General features: G+C 37.5%; 1 protein-coding gene across 2 annotated transcripts in view; it reads right to left on the reverse strand.

The window, feature by feature from the left end:
• The window catches only part of HDX (highly divergent homeobox), a 315,446-nt gene that overhangs the window by 253,582 nt on the left and 39,887 nt on the right, over nucleotides 1-21,977 (reverse strand). The window contains exon 1 of one of the 2 annotated variants that reach the window (XM_025852756.2): nucleotides 5,250-5,377. The exons of the other annotated variant lie outside the window; for it this stretch is intronic. The gene's annotated coding sequence lies outside the window, so the exon portion shown is untranslated. Of the gene's footprint in view, nucleotides 1-5,249; nucleotides 5,378-21,977 lie in introns of those variants that run through there. 2 annotated transcript variants of the gene reach the window in all.

Here is a 21,977-nt window from a genome sequence, read left to right on the forward strand (position 1 = left end):
AAAAATTTTTATCTCCACTGACAGCAAAAGGTAAATGTCAAAGACAGTAAAGACTCAGAAAGAGAGAGAAGTTGGAGGGAAATTACATGCACACACATACATACAAACAATTTTTAAAAGCAATAAATAGGAACGCCTGTGTGGCTCAGTCAGTTAAGCATCTGCCTTCAGCTCAGGTCATGATCCCAGGGTCCTAGGATCCAGTCCGCATCAGGCTCCTTGCTCAGCGGGGAGCCTGCTTCTCCCTCTGCCTGCTCTGCCTGCTGCTCCTCCTACTTCTGCTTTCTCTCTCTGACAAATAAATAAATAAAATCTTTAAAAAAATAAAATTAAAATTAAAAACAATAAATAAAGATGGGCTTCACTCCAGTTCTACAGTCTATAACCTAATAAAGAGTGCAGCATCTAGAATGACACCTGCTTTAAAGCCCTGGCTCTGCCATTTACTACTTGCATAACCTTGGGCAAGCATCATGCGCAGACTCTCTACATGAGAAAAGTGCCTAGCTGGGGCATGTTTGCATTTAAGAATCTTAAAATAAATTGCCACCAACTCCAAGGGAAGTGAGGCTAAGAAAATGTTTTCCTAAATTTTTGCCACTCTGACACTTTTTGAGTATAGTTGACACACAGTGTTACATTAGTTTCAGGTATACAACTTAGTGATATGACAAGTTTATGCATTATGCTATGTTCACCACAAGTATAGCTACCAACTGTCCCATTACATTGCTATTACAATATCATTAACTGCAGTCCTTAGGCTCTGCATTTTATTCCTGTGACTTACTCATTCCAAAACTGGAGGCCCATATAGCCCTTTACCCATTTTGTTCAAACTCTCATCTCCCTCCATTTTAAAGATTCTAAGGATCAACCCAATTAGAACATAACTCTAGTTGTAAAATAATAGGAGACCAAGAAGGTAGGACAGTTGCTCTTGTAGATTTCTTTATAGATGACAAATGTAAAGTATAGCATTTAATTGACACAATATAATCTCATTTATTCAGTTGTCATGTATCTAGATCTACAGTTAATCCAGGAAATTCTGCTACTAGTTGGTATATGGATGACTCCATTTGCACATACATGTTTCAGTTTATTGTCTTGAAATTTTACACAGACTAGAAAGGTCTCAGGGTGTTAGTGACAACTTCTGAATATACTAACATCTCTAGCTCCCTTCTTATGCAGAATATATCTCTTTAGAGTTTTCATTGCTTACTTCCAAACCAGTATGCCTAGATATAATATACTCTATATAAGTATATTAAGACACCACCAATTTCATGTAGCTGACTCCACTGTAAAAATCAAAATCAACAATTCAAGTATTTTTACTCTGGGGTTACAATACACAAAGATATATAATTCTTTCTGGAAGTACAATACAGTTTTAAAAGCAAAACTAATTAAATATCTTTAAAAATATACTTTATACAAAATTTAATGCCATCTTTTTCAACCAAGACTGAGAGACTGTGTTTTAGTAAAATACCTAAAAGGAAATGTAGGTATACACCATTTGGTCAGGCTTAGAAATCAGTGATTTTGTAGAAGCAGTATGCTATTCATGGAAAACATTATGATATAAAACACATACATACATACACACACAAACACGCACATGTGCATGCACGCACACACACACATTGGGCTGGCACTCCACAGATTTAGATTCTTGTTAAAGCTCTGCCTAAGGGGTGCCTGGGTGGCTCAGTGGGTTAGGCGTCTGCCTTCAGCTCAAGTCATGATCGTAGGGTCCTGGGATCGAGCCCCATGTCGGGCTCCCTGCTCAACGGGGAGCCTGCTTCTCCCTCTTCTCCCTGCTCATTCTCTCTCTTGCTACCTCTGCCACTCTCTCTCTCAAATAAATAAATAAAATCTTTTAAAAAAATAGCTCTGCCTAAGATTCACTGCATATTACCCTGGTCAAGTATAGTTTGGTGATTAAGAGTCAAAACAGACTTATGTTTGAATCCTGACTGTGACATTTTGTCGTTGTGTGGCCCCAGGGAAGTCAACTACTTTAAGCTACTGTTTTCTCATTTGTAAAATGAGAACTAATACTAGAAACCATTTCATAGGGATGTGGTGAGATTTAAATGTGAAAACATATATAAAGTTGTTAGCATAATGCCTGGTATTAAGTGCTTAATAAATATTAGCATTTATTAATTCTGCTAAGCTACTTCACTTCTTTAGACTTCAGCTTCCTCATATGTAAAATGGAAGCATTGGCTTGTCATTACAAAATCCCTTCCAGCTCAAACTAAAACTTAAATGAGAAGGTCCAATGCCATCCTCTCATTCAGACAGGAATTGTAAAATAAACCATAAAACATGAATATCACATGCTTATTTTTTTATATTTTATTTTAAGCTTTCTAAAATGAGCAACATATCCCTAATCATTACATTCTATCTAGAGTGTCCGACCTTTGAACAGTTTAGTCTATTGGTCTACATGTAAATGTCTAGTAAGTCTTATTAATTACTATGAAATGGCTACAAGCTAAAACACTGAGGGACTTTGCATAATGTAGGTAATAAGAGAAAAAGTCAAGGATAAAAGATTTTCCCTTATAATAACATTCATAGTTCACTCATAATGATTTATGACAATGATTTTTAAATTTAAAGGTTATAATACCCTTCTAGAATGCTTTATATCCATGTTCTTAAACCACAAACTTTGATGTGATATTGGTTGGGTTGGTGCCTCAAAGTGAGGCAGCAGCCAAAGTGAAATCTGTAGAAAGCTTCTATATTAAACTGTAATCACACTTTCCATAAATAAAACTGAGCTCCATGAAACAATGCAGTCTGAAGCTCTAGGGGTAGAAAAGTGACAACTGATATGTTATACAATAGCAATAAAGGCAGCCATCACAATGATTAGCTCTGATTCAATAGACACACAAATGAAAACTATCAGTGATAATCAACGTAAAGCAGTAACTGCAAGATATATTGCAATAAAAAGAGTAAACAAAGAGTAGGTTTTAACAAAACATACGTGATGTAATGTCATCAAAGAGAAATACAGAAAATGGAAAATGTCTTAGTATTTTTAAAACTGAGAAAATTACAGACAGAACTGCTTCTGGGATAATGTCCCCTTGGTCTCTTTTATGAAGACAGTATATATTTGGAGGTCACTCACTATATAGATATGTCTATATTTCTCTGACTCATTTTCAAGTTTATTTAGTCACTGGAGGGTCATTTGCCTGACCAATGATGAATGAATTTTCACATATATACAGTTCTCTCTATAACAATCTTACTTTGTTACCCAAGAAATTCGGATGCAAAGACCACATATTGTTATAAATACTTCAAATAATCATCCAGGTGCTGTAGGCAGAAGATAAAGAATTAGATAGCATGGTCCCAACACTTAAGAACGGGTTTAAAATCCAGTTGAGAAATTTAGTCTAACACATAAACACACGCAAATAAGAAGACAATATAAAACAGGCTATAAGAAAGTGATAAGTACAAGAACTGATGTAGGAGTTCTAGAAAAAATGAGCTTAATAATGGTTGGGTTACACTTGGAAAGCACTCAATGGAGGGGTGTAACTTGAGTCTCCAAACTGGGTAAGATCTGAATAGGCAGTAGAGAGGGCATCCTGTGTGAAGGGTGTGGCTGTGGCGCAAGGAGCAAAGCTCTGGAAGTAGATTGTTCAGGGGACATTAAGGAGAATTGTGCACCGAAAAAGCAAGTAAAATAAGGGTCCCATGGTACAATGAAGCCAGATTATGAAATTTTTGCAATCTGACTAGAATTGGGCTTGGAAAAATAAAAAATAAATTCCAAGAATATTTTGGTGAAGAAAATGACTTGCTAGAAGGACTGTTCACTGATCATTAGTCTGGCAGGATGAATTAAGGATTTGGGGCACAAGTGAAAGCTGACTAGGAGGTTCCTGGAATGACTGGATGGGTGGTGATGAGAGCTTAGATTGTAGAATAAAGGAAGAATTATAAGAGTGGGCTTTCAAAGGAAAATTCACCAGGAATTGATAACCACTTAACTATAAGAAATGGAGGAGGAAAAAATCAGATTTCTCTGTGAAATAGTCAGGAGTTTATAACAATTTTTCCACCAAGGACAAACAGGCAAGTTGTTCCTCACAATTGCTGAGTAATATAGCCCCTCCCAAAGAAGAAAAGTTAGAAAGGGTTTCCCAAACAGGATTTGACTTTGCTGGTTTTAGCAGAGACACAGAGGAAGAAAGGAAGAAAGAAAGACTTAGCACCATACCAGAAAGGGAGACCAAGTCTTTGTAAGAAACCGTTCCCCCCCCCCAAAAAAAGACAAGAAAGTTAAATTTCTTACTGTGAGTCTCCACAATGGGTCTCACTCTGAGTCTCTCCAAAGAGTTTAAGTTTCAAAATCACTGAGTGGCACCTCAAATCAGAGTTCATTGAAGATTAAAAGTTGGATTCGCTTGAATAATTAGGTTTTTTTTTTAATGGTTTCTCATCTCAGGAATTTCTATTCCACAAATTCCTCTCCAAGTTCTTTCAATTATTACAAATCTGACATCTGTAGATTAAGAACTTGCTTTCTTAAATTCATCAGGCCCATTTGGGGTCTGGGTATGCCCACTAAGCCAGATTCAAAATAAGTGGCAGATCCCTCTCCATCAATAGGCGCTTGAAATAGCACACAGCCAACTCCCCAGCCCTTTCCATAGTCCGCCCAGACAGAGCTCAGCCCCACCTCCTCCAGCGAAACGGAAAAGGCGCCTGCGCACACTCCACGTCTATTCTTCTCGCCACGAACTTCCCCCTGCCCCCAAGCTCCTAATGCGCAAGCGCGGCACTCAGTGCGTTTGAGTAGGGCTGTGAAAAATCTGCTGTCCAGTGAAATCTAGAAGTGGTAGAATTCACCTCCCCGCCCCCCCCCCCGCCTCCCTTCTTCGGAGGCAGAGGTGCCACTTCCTCCTACCCCGAAACCAGAAGTGCATCCCAAACGTCGCCCTCTCTCGGAGCAAGGTCCTTTGCTCTCTGGCAATGCCCACTGTATCCCTATCCTCAGCTGTTTTTTAACCTCATGCAGCCGCCAGCCTTGGCTCGGATAGTAGAGGGAGTTGGCTCCTCCAAAGCCGCAACGGTTTGTTGGCAGCTTCTTTAGGCCTCTGAACCTATAAGCCCCCCACTGGGCAGAGCATTAGCTCCGTGTCTTGCTCATCCTTCTTCGCCCTTCACACCCACCCAGGCTGGGTCCTTACCTCGGGGCGTGGTGAGGTCACGGGAAGGATCGGAGGATCCCGAATCAGGCCAGTGCTGGAGCAGGCAGATTCAGCAAGATTTTTCCTGGGTCTCACTGTCTCCTCAGACAATGAAATCAGCGTGTCCGATCATCAATTCTCATCATGATTGTGACGTCACAAAAGACAGCGACCAATGGGAGCCCGAGATCAGCTCCGGACAGTCCCTGGCCTCAGCCCAGAACCCAAGAGTGGGGAGGGGGGAGGAAAGATAGCTGCCTGCAGTGGGGCTGCCTCTTCCCTGCACATATCAGCTGTGTCCAAGGCCAGGTCTCTCTGTACCTCTCCCTTCCTGAATAGTTCTGGACACCCAGCATCCCTGTGACTATAGTAGTTATATGGCACCATTTGAGCAGGTGCTGCCTGGTCTTCCAACTTGAGATTCGCTTTCAGCAGAATTGTTGCATGCCAAAATCAAAAGATCACATACAGAAATATAGTCTTTTGTGGTCAGTGTTCAATTGAATTTAGTATACTCAGTGTTACTAAAATCAAGAAGGTCTCCATCAAGCCTTTGGCATTTATCGATAAGAGCAAGTTTACAGTTTTATGTGACCAGTTGACTCTGCGACTAAAGCAAGAAATTAAAATTATGAGTTCTGTTCACTTAACCTCAATCCCTGTTCTGCCAGAAGTTACTCGAGTGATCACCATTACACCACTGCAGAAAAAAAAAAAAACACCTCAAGTTATATGTTACATCAATTAACACTCACTTGATACACTCCCCAAATTTGTGGGTGCCATGAGAGATGTACAATTTATTGGTCCTATGCTATTATAGAACTTATCACTCAGAAGACAAGATTAGCACACATTAAACATTCACAACAATAAAATTAAGTACAGTATTAGGTGCTCAATCATCTACTACAGACAAGAGATATATCGTTTAATGACTGGAAATACCGGTGAGGTGATAACAGGGAAGCATATTATTTTGTATTTGAAACTTGAGATGGTTCTTGAACGTTGGATAAGAGAGAACTGAAAGCACTGTCATAAAGGGGAAGAATAGGCAAAAGTAGGAAAGCATAGCTATATATGCTATGAGGAAATCCATGATAAATTAAGCCTAGCAAATAGAGGGCATATATGAGGACTAGTGGGGAAATAGGATAGGCTGATAATAAAAGTCTTTGAAAGTAGGCAGAGAATTTTGATTTTATTAAAAGCCACTGAAGACCCTAGGGCAGGGTACCTCAACCCTCTACAGTCATCTACAAAGCAGCTTGAGTGATTTTTTTTTCAAAGGAAAGTCAAATCATGCTCAGCTCCAGATTCTCCAATGGCTTACATTCACATATACTATAAAATGCAAATTTCTTACCATAGTTTCAAGGTCCTAAATGATCTGGCCTTTGCCATGTTTATGTCCTCACCTCCTGCCACTCTGCAATTAACTCACTTTCAAATCACATGGGCCTTCTCTCCATTTCTCAAACAAATTTTCTGACCACATCAGGACCCTTACACAGTTGTTCAGTTTGATCTTTGTATGACTTTACTTCATTTGATTCACATCTCTGCTCAAATGTAACTTCTTTAAAAGTAACCTCTTTAAATTTTTAAAGAAGTTACACTGTAACCCTAGTTCAAATTGTGATCTTCTCAACACTTCATCTACCTCCCTATAGTCCCTTTCCTGTTTTATTTTTCATAGCACTTATTACTATCTAACATACTTTATATTTTTAGTTATTGCAAATATAAGCTCCATAAGGTCAGGACTTTTGCCTGTCTTATTTATTTTTATATCCTTGGCATCCAGAACAGTCCTGGATATAAGGTAGACAAATCAGTATTTGTTGAATGAATGACTGAAAGCAAATTTTTCAAGTGATTAGTTAGTCATCAATTTGCAGTTTGAATCAGATTGGGGATAGGCTGGAGAAAGAAAGATCAGTTAGACGGTTACCATGGCAATATAGATTCTAGATAACTGGGGCCTAGATCAGGGTATTAAGAGCAGTAATAAAGAGAAATTATTAAATTTCAAAGAAGGAATGATTAAGATGAAAATAGAGGATTCAGAGATGGCCTATCTATGATAGAATAACACATTCATTAACTACTTACTGCATAGCTTTTCTAAATTATTTTTTTAAGTAAACTCCACATCCAGCATGGAGCCCAATGCAGGGCCTGAACTCACGACCCTGAGATCAAGATCTGAGCTGAAATCAAGAGTTGGAAGCTTAACCAACAGAGCCAACCAGACATTCCAGTATCTGCTGCATATCCTGAACTGAGGTGATTTGAGAGAAAAGGAAGACAGGATCCTGACCCTTAAATAATTTATAGTCTGACTGATAAGAGAAGACAAATATGAAACCAGAGTACAAAAGGAGGTTATTAAATTCATCCAGTTGCTCATTGTTTTTTTCCCTTCACACTCTATATCCAAGCTATCCATGAATCCTATAGGTTGAACCTTCAAAATATATCCAAAATCTGAGCACTCCTTACTTCTTCCATTATCACTACAACAGTCAAAGTCACTATGATTTCTAGCTTCACCCACTGCAAAATCATCTTACATGGTTTGCCATTGTCTACTACTACTTTCTTTAATACTTTCTCTTAACAGCTGTCAAAATATTCTTCATAAAGTTGAATAGGATCATATTACTCCCCAGCTTAAAGCCCTCCAAATGCTTCGCAACACACTAACAATAAAATCCAAAATCCTTGTTATGGTTTATTTCCTACCACTTCTTTCTGCCCTGGTTCACTATGCTACACTGGCCTTTTTTCTCCCTCTCTCCTTCTTTTTGGAAATCCTGTTCCTTCTTTGGAGACTTTGCACTTGCTATGCCTTCTTAGAAAACTCTTCTTCCAGATCTTCCTATAGCATACACTTCACTCAGGTGGCCAGCTAAAGTTTACCTCCTCAGATATGTCTTTATGGACCAAGGTATTTTAAATAACATCCCCAAATCACACTACATCTTCTATCCTCTTGCTGTGCATTATTTTACTCAAATCACTGTGGGAAATCACATAATTTGCTTATTTATTTTGCCTTTCCCTAGGTTAGGATTTCATCTCTCTTATTTCTGTTATATCCCCAGTACCTAGAACTATACCTGGCATGAAACTTTGTTGAATGCATGGATGTAGAAAAGCATAGATTGTGTGGTGTAAGCTAGAGTAATTGGTATTCAGAAGTCAGAGATGTTGCTAGTACCATATCATAAGTATCCATTCCTGTTCTGCACACAATGTATCAATTAAAGCCATGTTTATTGAATTTGTGGTTGAAAACAATCTGAGAGGAATAATTAAAGCGTGGATATTAACCAAGATTTCAAAAATCTCAAAAGACTCAAAATTCAAATTCAGCAAGATCAAATTTGAGAGGGCTGAACATTTAAGTCTTACTTTTAGGTTTACAAAAATCAACTGCACAAGTTAAGGATGGGCAATAAGCCCTTAAAGTGGGAAAATTTTATTTATAAAATTTATAAATTCAATATGAGCTAGTATGCCATAGCTGTTAAGAAAGATAATTGAGGGGTATCTGGGTGGCTTAGTCGGTTAAGCATCTGCCTTTGGCTCAGGTCATGATCTCAGGGTCCTTGGATCGAGCCCCATATGGGCTCCCTGCTCAGCGGGGAGCCTGCTTCTCACTCTCCCTCTGCTGCTCCCCCTGCTTGTGCTCACTTGCTCCCTCTCTCTCTCTCTCTGCCAAGTGAATAAATAAAATCTTTAAAAAGAGAGAGAGAGAAAGAGGGTGTCTGGGTGGCTCAGGCAGTTAAGCGTCTGCCTTTGACTCAGGTCATGATCCCAGGGTCTTGGGATCGAGTCCCACATTGGCCTCCCTGCTTGGAGAGGAGCCTGCTTCTCTCTCTGCCTCTACCTGCTGCTCCCCCTGCTTGTGCTCTCTCTCTCTCTGACAAATAAATAAAATCTTAAAAAAAAAGAAAAGGGGGCGACTGGGTGGCTCATTCGTTAGGCGTCTGTCTTCGGCTCAGGTCGTGATCCTGGGGTCCTGGAATCGAGTCCCGCATTGGGCTCCCTGCTCAGCGGGAAGCCTACTTCTCCCTCTCCCACTCCCCCTGCTTGTGTTCCCTCTCTCACTGTGTCTCTCTCTGTCAAATAAATAAATAAAATCTTAAAAAAAGAGAAAAGGTTAGCATCTAAAGCAAGAAAGTTAGGAGTCCTACAATCCCAGACCCTGATCAGACAAAATCTGCTTTGTTCAGTTGATAGTCTTTTATTTAAAAAAATCATAAATGAACACTACACCAAAAACGAATGATGTACTATGTGTTGGCCAGCTGAACATAATGGGGGCATCTGGGTGGCTCAGTCAGTTAAGCGTCTGACTCTTGATTTCAGCTCAGGTCATGACTTGGGGTCCTGAGATTTTGCTCCGAGTGGGGCTCCACAGTCAGCATGAGTCTGCTTGGGATTCTCTCTCCCTCTGCCCCTCCCCCCCACTTGTACTCTAAATAAATAAATAACTGAAAAACTAACTAAATAAATAAAATCTTTTTAAAAATTTCATAAATGGCTGTGTCTAGAGAAAAGAGACCAGGAATGATGAAGCATCTTAAGAATATATTATATGAGGCAAGGCTCCAAGAAGTGAGGATGGTTAGTTTAAATCAGGGAAGATCTGGAGAAAATATAACTACCTTCAAATATTTGAAAGACTACCAGGACAAAGAAAGACAGACTTACTGTGTGGTTCTCAAAAAGGCAAAACCAAAGCTAAAAATGAGAACTGACAGGGAGATAAGTTTCAGCTTAATATTCAAGTATTCAAAAATGACAGGGGCTGCTTTGTAAAGTCAAAAGGCCTCAAATCATTAGGAATGTTCAAGCATAATGACTATCAATTGGGAACAAAGTCTTAACCATGTTGAGTGACTGCTAAAATCCATTCCAACATGGACTTTACTAATCTTTGGATTGTTTCAGATAGGAATTAGTCCAGAATATGCTTTGAAAGTAGAAGAGGGTTTGGTCTTTTAGAATTTGTTTTGGTGGAGCCGAATGGGAAGGATGTTCTAGGTTGGGGCTCCAGTAATAAAAGACAAAGAATTCACTGCTCTCAGGTTCTTCAATAGGTAGAATCCAAATAAAAAAAACATTTTTGCAGTACATTTTGGGTCAGTGTCGGGCTGCATACACCAAAGAAAGTGCTTTCAACTTTTATTTTTCCTATTTAAACTTTCCCCATTAATAAGCAATTCATTTCCAGTTCGTCTTAACCAAGACACCACTTATTAAAATATGTGAAGCCTGTCTATATAAGCCCAAAACATAGCTATTAACAATATGGCTTGCTAGGATTAAAAAAGGTTTTTAAAAACTAACTTCTAAGCTACTGAACATTAGGTTGATTTCCCTGGTAGAGCTGATCTTCACTAATTAGAGGCTCAATGTTTTGTTTGTTGATTATTAAGTCTCTTCTCTTTCACTTTTTGCTGTCTAACTTGTAGACATTTTGCAGCTTACTGATATCTCCAATCAAATTTATACACCAAAAATTAATGAGAAAATTAAAATTAGGTGTTATCCTTTTAAATGCTCTTGATACAAAGTAAAACAATTTTAAAATGAAAATGCAATGTTAAATTTATACATTTTCAATAGATTTCAATTATCCATGACAGTCTTGTTTTTAGTATTCTGGTTATTTAAAGAGATGCCTGTTGAAGAAATTTCCCTCAGTTTACTGTGGGCCAGGCCAGAGTAAAATCAAGAAGAAAAATATACTATGGCACAAACCTTTGATGGAAACCTCCTCAGAATCATTAGCATATCCTCCTCTGCTCTAATGATACTTTTTTTTAAGCTTTTATTTAAATTCCAGTTGGTTAACATACACTGTAATATTAGTTTTCAGGTGTAAAACTTAATGATTCAACACTTACATACAATACCCTGTGCTTATCACAAGTGCACTCCTTAATCCCTACCACCTTTCTCCCCCTATGATCATTTCCTTTATTTTTTAAATTCCACATATGAGTGAAATCATATGCTATTTGTCTTTCTCTGATTGACTTATTTTGCTTAGCATAGTACTCTCTAACTCCATCCACGTCATCCTAAATGGCAAGATTTCATTCTTTTTATGGCTGAGTAATATTCCATTGTGTATATATACCACACCTTCTTTATCCATTCATCGATGAATAGATATTTGGGGTCTTTCCGTAATTTGGCTATTGTTGATAATGCTGCTATAAACATCAGGGTGCATGTATCCCTTTGAATTAGTATTTTTGTATTCTTTGGATAAATACCTAGTAATAATTCTGTAAATAACCTCTGCAGAATACCATATTTCTACTTTGTATTTTAGTTAAGGGACTTCATTTTATAGAAAGTATATTTAATGAAATTTGTTCATCTAGTAAATTTCAAAAATGAAACTGATTTTGAAGTTGCACTGTGGTCTTTGAGATGCAAGGCATTACTAATATTCCTGTTTGTTTCTACTTAAATCAAGCATGTTTTCCCTGGACCAATAGCATCATCATCTGGAAATCTGTTAGAAATGCAAATCTGAGGGCCCCACTCACAGATTCAGAAACTCTGAGAGCAAAATTCAGCAACCACTGTTTTAGCAAGCCCTCCAGAGAATTCTTGTGTATGATAAAGATTTAGATCCAATGTATTAAGTTGTAAGTATAAGAGGGAATGTTAAAGGCAATTTCATTCCACAAACTTTTATTTAGCTCCTATTATGTGCAGCCCTATATAATTTGCTAAAACATGACTTTTATCCTCAAAATATTTATAATCTAATACAACAGTCAAAGACTTAAAGGTAAAATGCAAAATAGTGAGATAGAGATGGAGTGGGGCAGGGATTGTGAGTGGATCCAGGAAAACTAAAGCTATGAGTATAAGTGATTGTTTTTTGTATAATGGAGTCCTATTTCTCACATGTCAAAAGCTATATTCCTCATATGGCTCCAGATGTTTTTCCCTTTAGTCATGCTATTGATGCCAGGATAAAGCCAGAGACCAGAGCCTCAGTTATTCTAACTTGACAATTGTGCAATGGCAAACTGCTAAAAAAAAAATAAACATTTTGTATACGTCCAGGAAAAAGTCCACTTATAAATATCTCTCTTGAGCACATAATAAAATTGATTCTTGTTTTTCTAATTCCATATTGAAATGTATTTGTAGAATTTACCAGATATTTAGGGGACTTACATATTGACATTGATTAACTTCTGGAAGCAGCTTGAACCCTATTTATATATAAAAAAAGAAATAGACTACTTTGTGAAGGTTAAACTGTCTTTTCTCTAAATTTTAAAATTGTTCTCAGCTGTTCAAGGGGTTTAGGGATAACTTTTGCTAATATTACATAGCCATGGATTTTTTTTTCTCCAGAAACATACACACATACATTTCCTATAGATCATCTATGAACTTGCTGGAATGAGTATACTCTCGGAAATAATTCTTTTGTTATATCTTTAAGATGATCCAAAAAGTTATTTGGTCATAAGAGTGCTAGTAGTAGTCCAGAGAAATTGTCTGGAAAGGGATTAGTTAGTTATTTAACACTATGAAGTATGGGCCATTCCAGAATGCCTCAAATTATCTTCTTCAAGTTTTCACTACCAATGCACACAAATATATCAACCAGACACCAATAATTAAATCTGAAACTTCATCTATCTTTAGAGGAACCAAAAGATCTGAGGATTTGAAAGGACCAGTAGTCCTCAGGTCAAATCAAGGGAGATACATTGAGAATATCTTTGCCCAAATAAGCAAAATGTATCTGAAGAACCACCCAGATACATTCTTTGTATCTGTGTTATCAAAGAAAATAGCAAAAAAACCTAATTATTCTAAACCAGTATTTGGGTTATAGGGAGGACTGGGGGAGGAAAGGCAAAGAAGAGTTCTTAAAATTTCAGAGTCACTTGACAAGTTCTTGAAAAACCATTAAAAAGATTGAAATGGCTATTTTCAAGTTAAATTTAATGAGAAAAACTATCTCATTTTTTACATCATTTTGCTATTACTTTTTATGAATGAGGAAAATAAAGTAAAAAGAAGCAAAGTGAATTACCTAACATTGATGTATCAGTAATTTATTAAATGATATACTTTTGATCAAATAGAGTTCTTGATTATTTGAAAGTTACTATTAACAATCGTGTCATTTTAAGGCCTAGATAACAGATGTAAATGGGGGAGCTAAGGTTTGGCAAGGCAAATTAATGGATTCAGGATCTGGACCTAAGTCAAGGTAGAACCAATGATCTAAAACCATGTGAATAGAACAAAGTAGGTGTATATAGAATGTCCACAAGTCATAAACAGACAGTGAAGCCAAAATTATACATAGTCAGGGAAAACATAAAAAGACATGTAGCAGTGTGCCTGGGTGGCTCAGTCAGTTAAGTGTCCAACTCTTGATTTCAGCTCAGATCATGATCTCAGAGTTGTGAGATTGAGCCTCACGTTGCCTCTGCACACTGGGTGTGGATCCTGCATAGGATTCTCTCTCTCCTTCTCCCTTTGCCCCTCCCCCCCACAAAAAAGACATGTTGCAAAAGTCACAGAAGGCAAAATTCTGAACTCAGAGATAAAAGACTGGGTTACAGAAATCAAGAACTCAGTTAAAGAGAATAAGCATTAGAAAGAAATCAAAGTACTGGGAAAACAGCATTAGATTCAAATACAAAAGTCAAGATAAAAAGAAAGCAGCCAAAGACCTAACAAGATAACCTCAGGCCAGACCAGTTTGATTTATTTAACAATCAAAAAAGTGAGTGGTCAGGGGTCAAGGCAAATAAAAAAATGGCAGCCATAGAAGCCTAAAACATAGAGGATGTATAGGTAAAAAGATAAATATATGTATAATATTTATAAATAGTAAATATTTATAAATATAAAATATATTTATACATTTATTATATATAAATATATAACCATCTTTCTTTTTTTAATTTTTTAAAGTTTTTTATTTAAATTATACTTAGTGAAGGGAGGAGGAATGATGGTGGAAGGTGAAAGAATAGGGGACCCTCCGGTCCCTTGAAATCAGCTAGATAGCTATCAAATCATCCTGAACACCTGTGAATTCAACCTGAGACCTAAGAAAAGAATTGCTGCAATTCTACAAATAGAAAAGCAACTACTTTTTGCAAGGTAAGATGAGCAAAGAAGTGAATCTGAGAGGATATATCAGAAGATAAACCGTGGGGGGAGGGAGCCTCCATAAGACAGCTACCAGAAAGTGCTAAAATCGGAACTTTTAGAACTCTACGCCAGTGAGGGACCCCCTTGCCTGAAAGGTGCTCAGGTAGCAAAGCAGGGCAGAATCCTAGGTGGGACAATATGGTCTTAAGCTCCCTGGGGTCACAGAAGGAACAGGGGTGCCTGAGTGCAGCAGAGTTCCCAAGCATTGTAGCAGGGAAGCCAGCTACAATCAGCGAGCTCAGGAGTGAGCTCTCAGCTCAGTGTTGCCATATACCATGAACCATGGCATGGCAGGATCGGACAACCATTCTTGGAGGAAGGACCCAGCAAGTGACAGGACCCTGGCGAGAACCCCCCCCTTTCCCCTGGAAGGATTGGTGAGGGTGCACACCAAAGGAGTCTGCAGAGTTTGACACACACAAATATGATTGACTGCTTTTCCCTCAGGGTGCACTGAAGAGTGAGGGTCTCCATTCTTCATCTCTGGGGCTGGAGATGGGGCACCACAAGTTTTATTTATTTATTTTTCATCCTCTAAAATGGCATGAAAAGTCTTCAGGGAACAAACGCCACATAGAACAACCCAAGCAGTTTACACTGAGCCCAGCCCTCTGGCAAGGGGCTATGCAACACTGCCCAGGCAAAGACACCTGAGAATCAGTGCAACAGCGCCTCCCCCAGAAGACCAGCAGAAATATCAGCCTAATACCAGGTTTATGGATCACACAAAACTGAAAAACTCCTGCACTAGGGGAAAATTGTACATAGAATTCCAGAATTTTTCTCATGACTCCTTAGTCTTTCAGTTTAAAGTTTTCTTTTTCTTTTTTCTCAACTAGTTTCTTATTTTATCAACTCTTTTTTAAATCTTCTTTTAATTCATATTTTACATTTACATTTTATAGATATATTCTTCATTTTTTGCTTCCTTTCACTATATTCAATTTGATTTTTGTATATATGTAAGTTTTTTCTTTCTCTACAATTTTGGGAACTAGTGTCTTCTAACAGAGCAAAATATGCCCAGGAGCAAGTGAATCACCCAGTTTTGTCCACCTGTTAGATTATATTATTTTTTCCTTTTTTTTTTTTCTTTTTTGGTTTCTGGTCTCTTCGGATTTGTCTAGTATATATTTCTCTGGGGTCATAGTTGATATTTTTGATTTTGTTCTCTTGTTCATCTATTCTTCTCTGGACAAAATGACAAGAAGGAGAAACTCACAGCAAAAGGAAGAACCAGAGATAATACTCACTGCCATAGATTAAATCAACATGGATATAAGTAAGATGACACTAGAATTCAGAATAATAATTATAAAGACACTAGATGGGCTTTAAAAAAGCATAAAAGACACTAAAAAATCCCTTAGTGCAGAAATAAAAGAACTAAAATCGAATCAGGCTGAAATTAAAAATGCTTTAACTGAGATACAGTCTAAAATGGACATTCATACAAATAAGGTAAATGAAGCAGAAGAGAGAGTTAGTGACATAGAAAACAAAATGATGAAAAGAAAGGAAGCTGAGGAAAAGAGAGAAAAACAACTACTGGATAACTAGGGAGGCTTTGAGAAATCAGCAATATCATAAAGTGAAACAATATTAGAATTAATCAGGATCCAGAGGAAGAAGAAAGAGAGGGACAGAAAGTATATTTGAACAAATCATAACTGAGAACTTCCCTAATCTGGGGAAGGAAACAGGGAATCAAGTCCTGGAGGCACAAAGAACCCCTCTCAAAATCTGTAAAAATAAATCAACACCCCAACAACTAATAGTGAACCGTTGCATTCTCAGAAATAAAAAGAAAATCCTGAAAGCAATGCGACACAAGAGGTCCTTAACCTACAAAGATAGAAATATTAGACTGGCAGCAGACCTATCCACAAAGACCTGGTAGGCCAGAAAGGGCTGGCATGAAATATTCAGGGTACTAAATGAGGAAAATATGCTGCCACGAATAATTTATCCAGCAAGGCTAACATTCAGAATGGAAGGAGACATAAAGAGCTTCCAGGACAAATAGAATCTAAAAGAATTTGTCATCACTAAACCAGCATTGAAAGAAATATTAAAGGGGACCCTGTAAGTGAAGAGAAAGCCCAAAAGTAACATAGAGCAGAAAGGAACAGAGAAGATCTACAAAACCAGCAACTTTATAGGTAATACAATGGCACAAAATTCATATCTTTCAATTGTTACTCTGAATGTAAATGGGCTACATGCTCCAAATCAAAAACACAGGGTATCAGTTTGGACAAAAAAGCATTGACATGCTGTCTAGAAGAGACTCATTTTAGACTTAAAGACACCTCCAGATTGAAATGAGAGGTTGGAGAATAATTTACCATGCTAGTGGACATCAAAAGAAAGCTGGAGTAGCAATTCTGATATCAGACAAATTAGATTTTAAAACAAAGATTGTAGTAAGGGATGAAGAGGGACACTATATCATACTGAAAGGGTCTATCCAACAAGAAGATCTAGCAATTATAAATATTTATGCCCCTAATGTGGGGCAGCAAATTATTAAAACCAATTAATAACAAAATTAAAGAAACACATTGGTATAATGCAATAATATTAGGGGACTTTAATACCTCACTCACAGCAATAGATCATCTAAGCAGAACATCAACAAGGAAACAAGGACTTTAAATGACACACTGGATGAGATGGATTTCACAGATATATACAGAGCATTCCATCCCAAAGCAAAAGAATACACATTCTTCTCAAGTGTACATGGAAGATTCTCCAGAATAGATCAGATCTGCATCACAAATCAGATCTCAACTGGTACCAAAACATTGGGATTACTCCCTGTATATTTTCAGACCACAATGCTTTGAAACTTGAACTCAATCACAAGAGGAAATTTGAAGGAACTCAAATATTTGGAGGTTAAAGAGCATCCTATTAAAAAATAAATGGGTCAACCAGGAATTTAAAGAAGAATTAATAAAATTCATGGAAACAAAAGACAATGAAAACACCTGTTCAAAAACTTTGGGATGCAGCAAAGGTAGTCCTAAGAGGGAAGTACATAGCAATACAAGCCTTTCTCAAGAAACAAGAAATGTCTCAAATACACAACCTAACTATGCACTTAAAGGATCCGGAGAGGTAACAGCCAATAAAGCATAATCCAAGCAGGAGATGAGAAATAATAAAGATTAGAGCAGATATCAATGAAATAGAAACCAAAAGAACAGTAGAACAGATCAACAAAACTAAGAGCTGGTTCTTCAAAAGAATTTACAAGATTGATGAACTCCCACTCAGATTTATCAAAAAGAAAAGAGAAAGGACCCAATTTAATAAAATCATGAATGAAGGAAGAGAGATCATGACCAACACTGAGGAAATACAAACAATTATAAGAACATATTATGAGCAACTATATGCCAACAAATTAGGCAATTTGGAAGAAATGGATGCATTCCTAGAAACATATAAATTACCAAAACTGAACCAGGAAGAAATAGAAAGCCTGAACAGACCCATAGCCAGCAAGGAAATTGAAGCAGTAATCAAAAATCTCCCAACAAACAAGAGTCCAGGGCCAGATGGATTCTCAGGCTAATTCTATCAAATATTTAAAGAACTAATACCTACTCTGAAGCTGTTTCAAAAAATAGAAATGGAAGGAAAACTTCCAAACTCATTCTATGAGGCCAGCATTACCTTGATCCCAAACCAGAAAAAGACCCCAACAAAAAGAATTACATACCAATATCCCTGATGAACATGGATACCAAAATTCTCAACAAGATACTAGCCAATAAAATCCAACAATACATTGAAAGGATTATTCACCAGGACCAAGTGGGATTTACTCCTGGGCTGCAAGAGTGGTTCAACACTTGCAAATCAATCAAAGTGATACATCACATTAACAAAAGAAAGGACAAGAACCATATGACCTTCTCAATTGATGCAGAAAAAGCACTTGACAAAGTACATCATTCTTTCTTGATTAAACCTCTCAACAGTGTAGGGATAGAGGGAATATACCTCAACATCATAAAAGCTATCTAGAAAAAGCCCATAACAGATATCATTCTCAATGGGGAAAACAGAGCTTTTACCCCTAAGGTCAGGAACACGACAGGGATGCCCACTCTCACCACTGTTGTTCAACATAGTACTAGAAGTCCTAGCTTTAGCAATTAGAAAACAAAAAGAAATAAAAGGCATTCAAATTGGCAAAGAAGAATTCAAACTCTCACTCTTCACAGATGACATGATACTTTATGTGGAAAAGCCAAAATACTCTACCCCAAAATTCCTAGAACTCATTCAGGAATTTAGCAACATGACAGGATATAAAAATGAATGCACAGAAATCAGTTGCATTTCTATACACTAACAATGAGACAGAAGAAAGAAATTAAGGAAACAATCCTATTTACAATTGTACCAAACACTATAAGATACCTAGAAATGAACCTAACCAAAAAGGTAAAGGATCTGTACTCTAAAAACTACAGAACACTTCTGAAAGAAATTGAGGAAGAAACAAAGAAATGAAAAAATATTCCATGCTCATGGATGGAGTGGAAGAACAAATATTGTTAAAATGTCTGTGCTACCCAGATCAAACAACACATTCAATGCAATCCCTATCAAAATACCATTGACATTTTTCACAGAGCTGGAACAAATAATCCTAAAATTTGTATGGCACTAGAAAAGATTCTGAATAGCCAGAGGAATGTTGAAACAGAAACCCAAAGCTAGTGGCATCACAATGCTGGACTTCAAGCTGTATTACAAAACTGTATTTATCAAGACAGTATGTTTCTGGCACAAAAACAGATATAGTGATTAATGGAATGGAATAGAGAACCCAGAAATGGACTCTCAATTCTATGGTCAACTAATCTTCAACAAAACAGGAAAGAATATCTAATGGAAAAAGACATTCTCTCCCACAAATGTTTGGAAAATTGGACAGCCACAGGCAGAAAAATGAAACTGGACCATTTTCTTACACCATATACAAAGATAGTCTCAAAATGGATGAAAGACTTAAATGTGAGGCAGGAGTCCATCAAAATCCTAGAGGAGAACACAGACAGCAACCTCTTCGACCTTGGCCACAGCAACTTCTTGCTAAGCATGTCTCCAAAGGCAAGGGAAACAAAAACAAAAATGAACTACTGACACTTCATCAAGATAAAAACTTTTGCACATTAGTGGAAAGAGTCAATAAAACTGAAAGACAACATATGGAATGGGAGAAGATATTTGCAAATGACATATCAGAAAAAAGATCTATTAAGAACTTCTCAAACTCAACACCTAAAAATCATATAATACAGTCAAGGAATGGGCAGAAGACATGGATAGACATTTCTCCAAAGAAGACATACAAATAGCCAACAGACACATGAAAAAATGCTCCAAATCACTTGGCTCCAGCAAAATACAAATCAAAGGCACAATGTGAAACCACCTCACACCAGTCAGAATGGCTAACATTAGAAACCAGAAAACAACAAATGTTGGCGAGGATGCAGAGAAAGGGGAACCTTCTTACACTGTTTGTGCAAATGCAAGCTGGTACAGCCACTCTGGAAAACAGTATGGAGGTTCCTCAAGCAGCTAAAAACAAAGTTACCCTATGACGCAGCAATTGCTCTACTAAGTATTTACCGCAAAGATACAAATATAGTGTTCTGAAGGGGAATCTGCGCCCAATATTTATAGCAACAATGTACACAACAGCCAAGCTAAGGAAAGAGCCCAGATGTCCATTGATGGATGAATGGATAAAGATGTGGTATATATATACAATGGAATATTACTCAGCCATCAGAAATGATGAATACCTACCATTTACATCAACGAGGATGGAACTGGTGGGTCTTATGCTGAGTGTAATAAGTCAATCACAGAAAGACAATTATCTTATGGTTTCACTCATATGAAGACTATAAGAAATAGCACAGAAGATTGTAGGGGAAGGGAGGAAAAAACAGAATGGGAAGAAATCAGAGAGGGAGATAAACCATGAGAGACTTTTAACTATGGGAAAAAAACTGAGGGTTGCTGGAGGGGAGGTGGATAGGGGAATGGGGTAATTGTGATGGGCATTAAGAAGGGCACGTAATGTGATGAACACTGGGTGTTATACGCAACTGATGAATTACTGAACTCTATATCTGAAACTAATGATGTTCTATATGTTGGCTAATTGAACTTAAATTAAAAAATTAAATAAATTCCAGTTAGTTAATATACAGTATGATATTGGGATATTAGTTTCATGTATACAATATTGTGATTCAACAATTCCATACATCACCCAGTGTTCATCATGGGAAATGCACTCCTTAATCCCCATTACCTCCTTCACCTATACCTCCACCCACCTCGCCCACCTTGCCTCCACTAACCATCAGTTTCTCCTCTACACATTAAGAGTCTGTTTCTCAATTTCTCACTCTCTCCCTTTGCTCATTTGGATTTTTCTTAAACTCTACAGATGAGTGAAATCATATGGTATTTGCTTTTCTCTGACTTATTTCACTTAGCATTATACTCTCTAGCCTCACCCATGTCATTGCAAATGGCAAGATTTATTCTTTTGTTATGGCCAAATAAAATTCATATATATATATATATATATATCACTTCTTTATCCATTCATCAGTCAGTGGACACTTGGGCTGCTTCCATATCTTGACTATTGTAAATAACGCTGCTGTAATCATAGGGGTGCATGTATCTTTTTGAAGTAGTGTTTTTGTATTCTTTGGTAAATACCCAGTAGTGTTTTTGCTGGATTTTATGATGGGTTTGTTTTTAACTTTTTGAGGAACATCCATAATGTTTTCCATAGTAGTTGCATCAGTTTGCATTCCCACCAACAGTTATGAGACAACAAGTATTGTTTTTGTGTCATTGATTTTAGCCGTTTTGACAGGTCTGTTGTGATATCTCATTATAGTTTTAATTTGCATTTCCCTGATGGTAAATGATGATGAACATCTTTTCATGTTTATTTTCCATCTTAAATGGAGAGATATTAATGCCAAGGTGGATCCAAATAAATGAGAAAGTGTTTCAGCTTTAGACTTGAGCTTTTACAAACTTACTATGGCAGAACTGGGCCCTGGAGGTGTGAGCATGTAATTGAGAACACCTGGTTAGAATGAAGTGTGCGTGGGTTGAAAAGTAGTAGCTTCTGGCATTCAGATTCTGACAATAAAACCCAAAGGGAAGTAAGAAGTGTTTTGGCTGTCTTATAAGAGTTTATAGAGTTTCCCAGACAAACAAAGTTAAAGGAGTTCATCTCCATTAAGCCAGCCTTACAAGAAATGTTAAAGATAGGGTGCCTGGGTGGCTCAGTTGGTTAAGCGACTGCCTTCGGCTCAGGTCATGATCCTGGAGTCCCGGGATCGAGTCCCGCATCGGGCTCCCTGCTTGGCAGGGAGTCTGTTTCTCCCTCTGACCCTCTTCCCTCTCGTGCTCTCTATCTCTCAT

The sequence above is a fragment of the Callorhinus ursinus genome, unplaced genomic scaffold (assembly GCF_003265705.2).
Source record: "Callorhinus ursinus isolate GAN/ISIS: 27379988/994484 unplaced genomic scaffold, GSC_fseal_2.0 scaffold40, whole genome shotgun sequence".
NCBI lineage: Eukaryota > Metazoa > Chordata > Mammalia > Carnivora > Otariidae > Callorhinus > Callorhinus ursinus.